At 43.3% G+C, this 13,480-nt stretch overlaps 1 protein-coding gene across 1 annotated transcript in view; it reads right to left on the bottom strand.

Annotated features, from left to right (window-relative positions):
• LOC139407848 (MAM domain-containing glycosylphosphatidylinositol anchor protein 2-like) overlaps nucleotides 1-13,480 on the bottom strand; it is a 338,644-nt gene that overhangs the window by 190,399 nt on the left and 134,765 nt on the right. The gene's annotated exons all lie outside the window — the stretch shown is intronic.

The raw sequence follows: 13,480 nt of genomic DNA on the forward strand, positions 1-13,480 counted from the left end.
AGGTAACATACACTTAGGTTGGAGTCATTAAAACACATTTTTCAACCACTTTACACATTTCTTGTTAACAAACTATAGTTTTGGCAAGTCAGTTAGGACATCTACTTTGTGCATGACACAAGTTGGTTAGGACATCTACTTTGTTCATGACACAAGTCATTTTTCCAACAATTGTTTACAGACGGAACGTTTCCCTCATAATTCACTGTGTCACAATTCCAGTGGGCCAGCGGTTTACATACACTAAATTGGCTGTGCCTTTAAACTGCTTGGAAAATTCCAGAAAATTATGTCATGGCTTTAGAAACTTCTGATAGGCTAATTAATTTGAGTCAATCGGAGGTGTACCTGTGTATGTATTTCAAGGCCTACCTTCAAACTCAGTGCCTCTTTACTTGTCATCAAATAAAATAAAATTTGATTTGTCACATACACATGGTAAGCAGATGTTAATACGAGAGTAGCGAAATGCTTGTGCTTCTAGTTCCGACCGTGCAGTAATATCTAACAAGTAATCTAACCTAACAATTTCACAACAACTACCTTATACAAGTGTAAAGGAATTAATAAGAATATATACATACAAATATATGAATGAGCGATGGCCGAACGGCATAGGCAAAATAGATTAGATTACTTGTTATTACTGCATTGTCGGAACTAGAAGCACAAGCATTTCGCTACACTCGCATTAACATCTGCTAACCATGTGTATGTGACAAATAAAATTTGATTTGATTTTTGAAATGCAGTAGATGGTATATACATAGTAGTAGAGTAGAGTATATACATATGAGATGAGTAATGTAGGTTATGTAAACATTATATAAAGTGGCATTGTTTAAAGTGGCTAGTGATACATTTATTACATCAATTTGTCCATTATTAAAGTGGCTAGAGATGAGTCAATATGTTGGCAGTAGCCTCTCAATGTTAGTGATGGCTGTTTAACAGTCTGATGGCCTTCCTGTGAGATCGGGTGCTGTAGGTGTCCTGGAGGGCAGGTAGTTTGCCCCCAGTGATGTGTTGTGCAGACCTCACTACCCACTGGAAAGAGCCTTACGGTTGTGGGCAGAGTAGTCGCGGTACCAGGCGGTGATACAGCTTGACAGGATGCTCTTGATTGTGAATCTGTAAAAGTTTGTGAGTGTTTTTGGTGACAAGCCAAATTTCTTCAGCCTCCTGAGGTTGAAGAGGCGCTGCTGAATCTTCTTCACCATGCTGTCTGTGTGGGTGGACCCATTTCAGTTTGTCCGTGATGTGTACGCCGAGGAAATTAAAACTTTCCACCTTCTCCACTATTGTCCCATCGATGTGGATAGGGTGCTGCTCCCTCTGCTGTTTCCTGAAGTCCACAATCATCTCCTCTGTTTTGTTGACATTGAGTGTGAGGTTATTGTCCTGACACCACACTCCGAGGGCCCTCACCTCTTCCCTGTAGGCCATCTCGTCATTGTTGGTAATCAAGCCTACCACTGTAGTGTCGTCTGCAAACTTGATGATTGAGTTGGAGGCGTGCATGGCCACGCAGTCATGGGTGAACAGGGAGAACAGGAGAGGGCTGAGAACGCACCCTTGTGGGGCCCCAGTGTTGAGGATCAGCGGGGTGGAAATGTCATTACCTACCCTCACCACCTGGGGGAGGCAAGTCAGGAAGTCCAGGACCCAGCTGCACAGGGCGACCCAGGGTCTCGACCTTAATGACGAGTTTGGAGGGTACTATGGTGTTAAATGCTGAGCTGTAGTCGATGAACAGGATTCTTACATAGGTATTCCTCTTGTCCAGATGGGTTAGGGCAGTGTGCAGTGTGATTGCGATTGAGTCGTCTGTGGACATATTGGGGCGGTAAGCAAATTGCAGTGGGTCTAGGGTGTCAGGTAGGTGGGTGGAGGTGATATGCTCCTTGACTAGTCTCTCAAAGCACTTCATGATGACGGAAGTGAGTGCTACAGGGCGATAGTCATTTAGTGCAGTTACCTTCGCTTTCTTGGGAACAGGAACAATGGTGGCCCTCTTGAAGCATGTGGGAACAGCAGACTGGGATTGATTGAATATGTCCATAAACACACCAGCCAGCTGGTCTGCTTATGCTCTGAGGACGCGGCTGGAGATGCCGTCTGGGCCTGCAGCCTTGCGAGGGTTAACACGTTTAAATGTTTTACTCACATTGGCTGCAGTGAAGAAGAGCCCACAGGTTTTGGTAGTGGGCCGTGTCAGTGGCACTGTACTGTCTTCAAAGCGAGCAAAGAAGTTGTTTAGTTTGTCTGGGAGCAAGACATCGTGGTCTGCGACGGGGCTAGTTTTCCTTTCGTATTCTGTGATTGACTGTAGACCCTGCCACATACCTCTCGTGTCTGAGCCGTTGAATTGCGACTCTACTTTGTCTCTATACCGAAGCTTAGCTTTTCGATTGCCTTGCAGAGAGAATAGCCACACTGTTTGTATTCGGTCATGTTTCCAGTCACCTTGCCCTGATTGAAAGTAGTGGTTCGCGGTTACAGTTTTGCGCGAATGCTGCCATCAATCCACGATTTCTGATTGGAGAATGTTTTAATAGACGCTGTGGGTACATCACCAATGTACTTGCTAAAAAACTCGCTCACCGAATCAGCGTATTCATCAATGTTGTTGTCCGACGCATTGTGGAACATATCCCAGTCCACGTGATCGAAGCAATCCTGAAGCGTGGAATCCGATTGGTTGGACCAGCGTTGAACAGACCTGAGCACGGGCGCGTCCTGTTTTAGTTTCTGCATATAGGCTGGGAGCAACAAAATGGAGTCGTGGTCAGATTTCCCGAAAGGAAATCAGTCAGGAAGTTAAGGCTTGGTTGCAAATGGGTCGTCCAAATGGACAATGACACCAAGCATACTTCCAAAGTTGTGGCAAAATGGCTTCAGGACAACAAAGTCAAGTTATTGGAGTGGCCATCACAACGCCCTGACCTCATCCCCATAGAAAATGTATGGGCAGAACTGAAAAAGCTTGTGCGAGCAAGGAGGCCTACATACCTGACTCAGTTACACCAGCTCTGTCAAGAGGAATGGGCCAAAATTGTCACGAGTCCGAGCGAGGGTGGCTTCCCTTCCCGGTCAGGTGGCGCTCGGCGGTCGTCGTCACCGGCCTATTATCTGCCACTGATTGTCTTTCCTCCCCCTCCTTGTATAATTATTTGTTAGCACCTGTTCGTGAATGATTAGTTGGGCTTTATTAGACAGCTGACCCGCCTGATCCTTTGTGCGGGATTCATTATTGTGACCTTCGGTTCTGTAGTAGAGGAACGTGTTTTTTCCTGGTTGTGTATTTCGGTTGTACTATTTTTGCCCCCCGTGTTTGGGGCAGTTTGGTTGTGAGCAGCCTGTGTTGCGTTTGTGCATTAAAGAGCACAGCATTGCACTCTCTGTTTCCTGCGTCTGACTCCACACCCACGACACCCGGAGCGTTACAAAAATTCACCCAACTTATTGTGGGAAGCTTGTGGAAGGCTACCTGAAACATTTGACCCAAGTTAAACAATTTAAAGGCAATGCTACTAAATACGAATTGAGTGTATGTAAACTCCTGATCCACTGGGAATGTGATGAAAGAAACAAAATCTGAAATAAATCATTCTCTCTACTATTATTCTGACATTTCACAATGTCTGCATTCCTGATTTCTGTAACTGTGATTTCTGCAACCGTTAGCATACTTGTGTAATATTAGCTCAGAGCCACTTGTTTTGCAAACATGGTCCTGCTTTATCAATTGCTGTGCTGATCAATGGAGAGTTAACTACCTCTGTTAAATTAATATGTAGCTTAAAGTTATGTTTGGGGGTGCTACAATAATTTACAATAGGCCTATATCTTAAAATACAGAGAGCATAATGATATATATATATATATATATATATATATATATATATATATTAGTGAAGACACCTCAGAAAAGGAAGGGGAGGACCATCCTACTCAGTGAAATACAATACAAATCAAAATAGTGAAACATAAAATAAAAAAATCCTTTTTAGATAAAACTATATTAAATATATTCATATGTCACCAAATTTGTTTATTAAATAACACAGTGTTGCAATGAAGGTCTACAGTAACTTCAACAGCACTGTCTAGGGTAGCGCCATGGTGCAGGCGGAGGACAGCTAGCTTCCGTCCTCCATTTTAGATTCTTTAAAGTAGCCAACCTTTGCCTTGATGACAGCTTTGCACATTATTGGCATTCTCTCAAACAGGTTAACCTGGAATGGTTTTCAAACAGTCTTGAAGGAGTTCCCACATATGCTGTGCACTTGTTGAATGCTTTTCCTTCATTCTGCGATCCAACTCATCCCAAACTATCTCAATTGGGTTGAGATCGGGTGATTGTAGAGACCAGGTCATCTGATGCAGCACTCCATCATTCTCCCTCTTGGTCAAATAGCCTATACACAGCCTGGAGGTGTGTTTTGGGTCATTGCGGGGTGGCAGGTAGGGTAGTGGTTAGAGCATTGGGACAGTAACCGAAAGGTTGCTGGATCGAATTCCCGATCTGACAAGGTCAAAACTGTCCGTTCTGCCCCTGAACAAGGCAGTTAACCCGCTGCTCCCCGGTATGCCTTCATTGTAAATAAGAGTGTGTTCTTAACTGAGTTGCCTAGTTAAATAAAGGTTAAATTGTCCTATTGAAAAACAAATGATGGGCTCACTAAGCGCAAACCTGGTGTAATGCTGTGGTAACCATGCTGCTTAAGTGTGCCTTGAATTCTAAATGAATCACTGACAGTGTCACCCTCACACCTCCTCCTCCATGCTTCACAGTGGGAACCACACATGCAGAGATCATCCCTTCACCTACTCTGTGTCTCACAAAGACATAGCATTTGGAACCAAAATCTCAAATTTGGACTCATCAGACCAAAGGACAGATTTCCACCGGTCTAATGTCCATTGCACGTGTTTTTTGGCCAAAGCAAGTCTCTTCTTCTAATATGTGTCCTTTAGTAGTGGTTTCTTAGCCGCAATTCGACCATGAAGGCCTGATTCACACAGTCTCCTCTGAACAGTTGATGTTGATTACTTGAACTCTGTGAAGCATTTATGAAGCATGATGTGTAGTTAACTCTAATGAACTTATCCTCTGCAGCAGAGGTAACGCTGGGTCTTCCTATCCTGTGGCGGTCCTCATGAGACTCCGTTTCATCATAAAGCTTGACGGTTTTTGCAACTGCACTTGAAGAAACTTTCAAAGTTCTTGAAATTGTCTGGATTGACTGACCTTCATATCTTAAAGTAATGATGGACTGTCACTTCTCTTTGTTCATTTGAGCTGTTCTTGCCATAATATGGATTTGGCCTTTTTACTAAATAGGGTTATATTCTGTATAACACCCCTACCTTGTCACAACACAACTGATTGGCTCAAAGGCATTAAGAAGGAAATAAATTCCACAGATTAACTTTTAACAAGGCACACCTGTTAATTGAAATGCATTCCAGGTTACTACATCATGAAGATGGTTGAGAGAATGCCAAGAATGTGCAAAGATGTCATCAAGGCAAAGGATGGCTACTTTGAAGAATCTTCAATATAAAATATATTTGGATTTTTTAACACTTTTTTTGTTACTACATAATTCCATGTGTGTAATTTCATAGTTTTGATGTCTTCACTATTATTCTACAATGTAGAAACTAATTTTTAAAAATAGGTGTATTTTAATAGCAGGAGACTGTGAAGTTCATTATCCCTCTGAAGACTATGAATTTGGCTATTTGAGAAGGTTTGAATCTTAAGCAACCATTGTTGGAAGCACAATAGACCAACATAGCTAGCTACTGTACAGTCGTGGCCAAAAGTCTTGAGAATGACACAAATATTAATTTTCACAAAGTCTGCTGCCTCAATTTGTATGATGGCAATTTGCATATACTTCAGAATGTTATGAAGAGTGATCATATGAATTGCAATTAATTGCAAAGTCCCTCTTTGCCATGCAAATGAACTGAATCGCCAAAAAACATTTCCACTGCCCTTCCTCAAAAGGACCAGCTGACATCATGTCAGTGATTCTCTCATTAACACAGATGTGAGTGTTGACGAGGACAAGGCTGGAGATCACTCTGTCATGCTGATTGAGTTTGTATAACAGACTCGAAGCTTCAAAAGGAAGGTGGTGCTTGGAATAATTGTTTCTTCCTCTGTTAACCATGATTACCTGCAAGGAAACACGTGCCATCATCATTGCATTGCACAAAAAGGGCTTCATAGTCAACGATTTATCAGATCATCAAGAACTTCAAGGAGAGCGGTACAATTGTTGTGAAGAATGTTTGAGGAAAGTCCAGCAAGCTCCAGGACCGTTTCCTAAAGTTGATTCAGCTGCGGGATCGGGGCACCACCATTACAGAGATTGCTCAGGAATGGCAGCAGGCAGGTGTGAGTGCATCTGCACGCACAGTGAGGAGAAGACTTTTGGAGGATGGCCTGGTGTCAAGAAGGGCAGGAAAAAAGCCACTTCTTTCCAGGAAAAACATCAGGGACAGACTGATATTCTGCAAAAGGTACAGGGATTGGACTGCTGAGGACTGGGGTAAAGTCATTTTCTCTGATGAATCCCCTTTCCGATTATTTGGGGCAGCCGGAAAAAAGCTTGTCCGCAGAAGACAAGGTGAGCGCTACCATCAGTCCTGTGTCATGCCAACAGTAAAGCATCATGAGACAATTCATGTGTGGGGTTGCTTCTTAGCCAAGGGAGTGGGCTCCCTCACAATTTTGCCTAAGAACACAGCCATGAATAAAGAATGATAGCAACACATCCTGCGGTAGAAACTTCTCCCAACCATCCATAAACAGTTTGGTGACGAACAATGCCTTTTCCAGCATGATGGAGTACCTTGCCATAAGGCAAAAGTGATAACTAAGTGGCTCGGGGAACAAAATTGATATTGAAATTGAAATTGATATTTTGGGTCCATGGCCAGGAAACTCCCCAGACCTTAATCCCATTGACAACTTGTGGTCAATCCTCAAGAGGCGGGTGGACAAACAAAAACCCACAAATTCTGACAAACTCCAAGCATTGATTATGCAAGAATGGGCTGCCATCAGTCAGGATGTGTCCCAGAAGTTAATTGACAGCATGCCAGGGCGGATTGCAGAGGTATTGAATGAGAAGTGTCAACCCTGCAAATATTGACTCTTTGCATCAACTTCATGTAATTGTGTTTTTTTTTAATTATTATTTGTATTTTTACCCCTTTTTAGTGATATCTAAATTGGTAGTTACTGTCTTGTCCCATCGCTGCAACTACAGTACGAACTCGGGAGAGGTGAAGGTCCTCCAAGACTCAACTCTGCCAAGCTGCAGTGCTTCTTGACACACTGCTCGCTTAACCCAGAAGCCAGCCGCACCAATTTGTCAGAGGAAACACCGTACAACTGGCGACTGTGTCAGCGTGCATGCGCCTGGCCCAACACAGGAGTCGCTAGAGCGCTATGCGACAAGGACATCCCGGCTGGCCAAACCCTCCCCTAACTCGGATGACATAGGCCAATTGTGCACCGCCTCATGGGTCTCCCGGTCACAGCTGGCTGCAACATAGCCTGGGATCGAACCCAGGTCTGTAGTGACGCTTCAAGCACTGCGATGCCTTAGACCACTGCGCCACTCGGGAGGCAGGGTTTTGTTTTTAATTTCCATGTTTTTTGCACTGGAAGGTGATTGATTAGGCAACATTATTATACAGCATTATAATACAGCATAACACAGCAATAAGTAAATAGAAAATAGACAATAATGACAAATGGAAACAGGAATAATGTTGTTATTAGTTTTTATTTAATGTTAATATACATTTTCCAGAGGAAAGAGGAAAACCAGAAACCTATTTAACTCTTTCAAACCATAGCGGCCGTCAAAGTCCTTTCTTTAAATGATAGCAAAATTAACATGCAAACAACCTGTTGTTTTATTCGCGTGGCTGTTGCTGTCATTTGACTTTTCAATGTTTTTTTATAAAAATGACGGCGCCGAAGCATACACGACTTTTCACTGTGAAAGAGGCTTCTGTATATTGGTTGGTGACTTTGAAAAGTGATGATGTCGATGTGAGTGAAATAAGTAAACAGCAGATACTGTATATATGTTTGGTGTTGTCTATGTTTGATGACGTTAAATGTGGGGAATAGCTCTCAGATTAGCAAGTCCTGTCATGATTACTTGGTTGGTATAGGCTAGTACATCACCGGTGGAGCTCTCTGTCTCATGTAAATAGTTGCAGTGTTTAGCTGTATATAGTCAGCTAACTAGTTGGCGGTTGGTCTTGTTTCTACCGATGTAATTCATGTGGAAACGGCCCAAGCTGCTTGCTATAGCTGGCTAGCTAGTCTGTCAGGCAAGAAAAGTTGTGAGTAGCAGTAAATTTGGGCAGCACTCATGAAGCATCAACCTCAGCTGTCAATTTCACTAGCTAGCCATACAGACAACCAGCTAACTACCCACTGAAATGAAGGCTTGAATAATTTGTGTTATGGGTTGTCATGTTTGCTAGGTGCAGATATTCATAGGCTATACATTACTAATTTTCCTATTATTTAACAGCTGTCGTGTTAGGGTAGATGCCAGAGCAGTGGAGCTCATATGAATATTGAGTTGCATATTTGTTTACATAACCAGCTAACAAGTTGTTTGTTTTGTCCGATTTCTACCGATGCAATTCATTTGGAAAATGTCCTAGCTTCATAAATAATCAGCTAACATTGGCAAACTCTGTAGTAAGTCTGATAGGCAAGAAAGTGAGAGTTGATTGAAGGCTAGAGAGAGAAAGAGAAAGAGTTTGTGTGTGGAATCACACAATTTATTATGGAAACCCCTGAGAGGTGATTATTAGGAAGAGAGTGTATGTATAGTTGAGAAAAAGAGAGGAAGGAAGAGAGAGATAGTGAGAGAGAGAGAAAATGTTCCTGACCACAATTATATCCTATTTGTTGCTCCTCTTCCTCTGGTCCTCTGTTTCTCTAGGTCAGTGAAAGTGAGGGAAGTGATGTGGCGAGTCAGGGCTCAGAAGCAAAAGGGTGAAGGGGAGGAAGAGGAGAGTAGAGTGAGAGACAGGAAGAGGAGCGTGAAGAGGGAGAGGAGAGCGGATGAAGAGAGGAGAGGAGAGCGGAGGAAGAGGGGAGAGGAGAGCGGAGGAAGAGGGGAGAGAGTGGAGTGGAAGAAGAGGAGAGAGAGAGAGAGAGAGAGAATGTCCAAAGAGGGAGTGTGTCTGCCCCAAGTACCACCATTCACCTTTGTACCACACAGCCTGGGCCTAAAGTGACAGAGGCAGGGGTTAAATTACATTTGAGTCATTTAGTAGACACTTTCAGTGAATTACAAGGGCACATCGACAGATTTTCACTTAGTTGGCTCGGGGATACTGACTTGCCTAGTTAAATAAAGGTTAAATTAAAAATAAATTAAAAATACCTGCCGCATCATAGCTCCAAAATAGCTAACACTAGCTAGCGAGCTAATATTAGCATTAGATGTGACATAACTCCATAATAGCTAATGCTAGCTAGTAAGCTAATATTAGCATTAGATGTTTCATAGCTCCATAATAGCTAGCTATCAGCTGCTAGCATATTGTTAGCAGCTGTACAAATAACAGAAAGTTGGTTTTTTATGCTCCTCATATTAATGTGATTATTCATGCAGATGTGGTTAAGCACAGCATTTCAGATAGTCAAACAGTAGTTTTTTAGCGTCATGGTTGTTTTAGCTTAGGGAGTGAAGCCCTCTCTGAAATTAAAATGGATGACCCTCCCTTCAGCAAAATATAATTTACCTAAATCTTCCCTGAGTGGTTGAAAAAAAAAGTGACCCTCCCCTATACTCAGAACATGAAGTGGATAGCAGAGAACATGCCTACCGTTTACCCTCACTTTTTTCGACAGACCAAAGCCTTAAATATGTTGTTTTGGAAACTGGCCATTGTCCTGTAGGCATTAGATGGCAACGGCAGGAATTTTGATAGCACACAGGGCTGCGGGCCAGAAGGTTGTGGGATCACAGACCATCGCGGACAAGAGTAGGAGTGGAGAGATCTCTTTTATAATAAAACATTGCATGAATCTATCATTGTATTTGCAGGCCCGAGAAAAAATGGTATTTTATAAACATTTCATGCAATTCTACGTACTTTTACATATTACCAGAATCTTTTTTAATACAACACAAATTACAGAAATTACAGGCTAAGAATGGACAGAGATATAGCCTACATTGTGTGTTCATCATATCATCCACTACATGGACAAAAACATGTGTACAGCATTAATATGGAGTTGGTCCACCCTTTGCTTCTATAACAGCCTCCACTCTTCTGGGAAGGCTTTCCACTCAATGTTGGAACATTTCTGTTGGGACTTGTGTCCATTCAGCCTGTTAAAGATGAGTAATGGGTTGTGTATGGAACTATACAAAGGAGATGACAAAAGTGTCACTGATTGGTAGGGGACTCATAGGGCCACAGCAGCCTCCAGTGTAAAAATCGTCATTTTGATTATTCATCCACTTTAAAGAGTCCTGAAATTACCTCCATTGTCAAATTGGTGGTATATACTGTTGATTCCTGACAAGTGCACTCTGTAAAAGTGCAAACTCAATATCAGTGCAGTAAAGTTTTCCAGTCCCAATATGCAAGTACATGCTCTCTAACTCCTGTTAAACGCATGGGCACAAGTGAAGTACATGAGTCTTTTGTACTTCATTGGAGTCCATTGGACTCTTTTCACATCAGAAATGTATTACATTGGGAACGTGAAGTCCTCCTGGCCGATGAAGTCCTTAAAGCCAGCTATAAGCCCCTGCTGCAACGCTATGGGCCTTTCTCTACTAGGTACGTCAATGTAGTCTCAGACACAGCAATACCACACATACAGCCCGGATGAAATGAATAACATTGTAATAGATGGACCCTTCAAGGAACTGAGGAAGAAGAGGCTCTAAGTTCGTAGGAACAGCAAAGCTACCAATCGATCAACGGAAGGACGGTAGGGAGTTCTTTATTAACTTCTGAGTGGGCATCTGTCCCTGCAGACCTCACTATGAACAAACACATCTTCTGAAGCACCAGCAGGTAGAAATGTGCTTAGATGGGTAGGTATTTTAAATTAGTTACTGTTGTGCCTGCTAGGCCTGCCAGGGCTAATATCAGCTCCTCTGGGCTGCAGAGGTAAGTTAATTACCCATCCTGCTGTTGTCTGTCCTTTTGAGTTGGCAATACTTCTACCATAGAATTCTCCCTCTTTTTTTCATTCTTTGCCCTTCCTTCTTTCATTTAATTTATTTTCGAACCTAGGCAATGCGTCCAGAGAATTCTCCCTTTCTCTCTTTCCTTCCATCACTTCATTGAATTTAATGTCTATTGGACGTTGTGAGCCATGGCGGATCCAGCAGTCTCTTTGGAAGGTGAACGGATAGGAAAGGAGTACACATTGATTTTATAAGTATGTATGTATGAACAAATAAAGCTGGAAATATTTCCACTCTAAATTGAAAATAAACCCTATGGTTTCAGAAGGACAAGGAAGGAAAATCAACATTTTTATTTTTTTTAAGAACAGTAAGAACAGCCCACTGCAGTAAAAGGTTCAACAGAGAGTTTTTCTGGAGAGCACAACTCAGGACATCATTGGACTGGGAGGCAACTAGTGAAAGCATTGGATGACGTCATTGGTTGAATGATGGTCTGGATGTCACAGCTGATGTGTCTGATAGGCTAAGCATCCCTCCCACGCTGCCCATTCAGGATTTGCCATCCATTAAACTGTAAACAATGCCATGGCAAACCAGAGAGGATTTAAAATGGCCACTGGTCAACTTTGGTAATCTTACTGTTATAATGCTAAACCAGTGACACTGGGATGTTAGTCACTGTCTGTCCAGGGTCTATTGTATGTCTCAATAGTTTACAATCAACAGTGTGGAAAACTAGACAGGTGAAGGCACATGTCCGTTAGACATCCACCACAAAGGCAATATGGCAGTCCAGAGCAGATGAAGGAAAGGAGACAAGGAGAGAAAGAAAGCCACTACTTCCCCCTCCTTCCAAGTTCCAAGCTTTCTAACCATCACCTATTCCAAAGCCCTTGCTCACGTCAGAACTAATATACAGGTACAACGACTGAGAGCCACACAGACATGCAGGGGCGAAGAGGAGACAGGGAGGGAAATAGAGAGAGAGAGAGAGAGAGAGAGAGAGAGAGAGAGAGAGAGAGAGAGAGAGAGAGAGAGAAAGGGAAATAGAAAGGGGAAATGGAGACAGAAGGAAAGAGAGAACAGGCATAGAAAGAGACTTGGCGACAGTGTGGCTAAACACCAGCCACACAGACAGACCCTGCCCGTTGTGACAGACTGAGAAGAGTGATTGGCAGATGGAAGAGAGGCTTTGGATGTCAGATGAAAGCGTTTTTTCTTAACCCCTGCCTTGACAAGGAAATGAGAGGAGAGAAGAGAAGAGGCAGAAGCAGAAGCAAAAGCAGAGGCAGAGGCCGCCGAGAGGCAGAAAGGAGAGGCAGAGAAGAGGCAGAGAGAGGCGAGGCAGAGAGGCGAGACAGAGGAGAGAGATCGAGACAGAGGAGAGAGATCGAGACAGAGGAGAAAGGCGAGGCAGAGGAGAGAGGAGAAGCAGCGGAGAGAGGAGAGGCAGAAAGGAGAGACAGAGAGGAGAGACAGAGACAGCACTGCAGACTGCTCTGTGTTCTGCCACAGAGAGAGTGGGAGAAGAGGAGAACACAAGCCCAAAGTTTATCACTGGCAGTGATGTTACGGAAGGGAAAGTGCTGGTTTTAAGTGCTTGAAGTTGGTTTGTCTGGGACAGATGATTTTTGCTTGTCTAGGGATCAGACGAGAGCAACCATCCTTCATTTAAGTGCACCTCTGTGGAGTTGTGGATTGCAGCTAAAGAAAGTGCCCCGGACAACTCCAATCAGACCTCACTATTGAAATGGCTAGTTTGGCTGGGCTGGAACTTGCTGGATTTGGCACGGCTGTAACCTACTGGGTTTGGCTAGGCTGGAACCTACTGGGTTTGGCACGGCTGGAACCTACGGCGTTTGGCACGGCTGGAATCTACTGGGTTTGGCTCGGCTGGAACCTACTGGGTTTGGCTCGGCTGGAACCAACTGGGTTTGGCTCGGCTGGAACCAACTGGGTTTGGCACGGCTGGAACCTACTGGGTTTGGCTCGGTTGGAACCTACTGGGTTGGGTTGTTAAGACTGTTAGCCACTGTACAATTTCTCCAACAAAACCACACGATGTCTGGTCTAGGACCCCAACTCAATCAAGTGCAGTCTGAAGATAGAGGAAAACGGCAATGCTGGTTCACATAGAATGTTTACACTGCATCAGATGTTGGTAACTGTGTTACAAATAACACACCTTGCAACCTGTTTTTCTTACACTCTTACAGACATTGTCATTGGATATTTATGCAAAACCACACCTGTTCACACCC

Source organism: Oncorhynchus clarkii, chromosome 4 (genome assembly GCF_045791955.1).
Source record: "Oncorhynchus clarkii lewisi isolate Uvic-CL-2024 chromosome 4, UVic_Ocla_1.0, whole genome shotgun sequence".
NCBI lineage: Eukaryota > Metazoa > Chordata > Actinopteri > Salmoniformes > Salmonidae > Oncorhynchus > Oncorhynchus clarkii.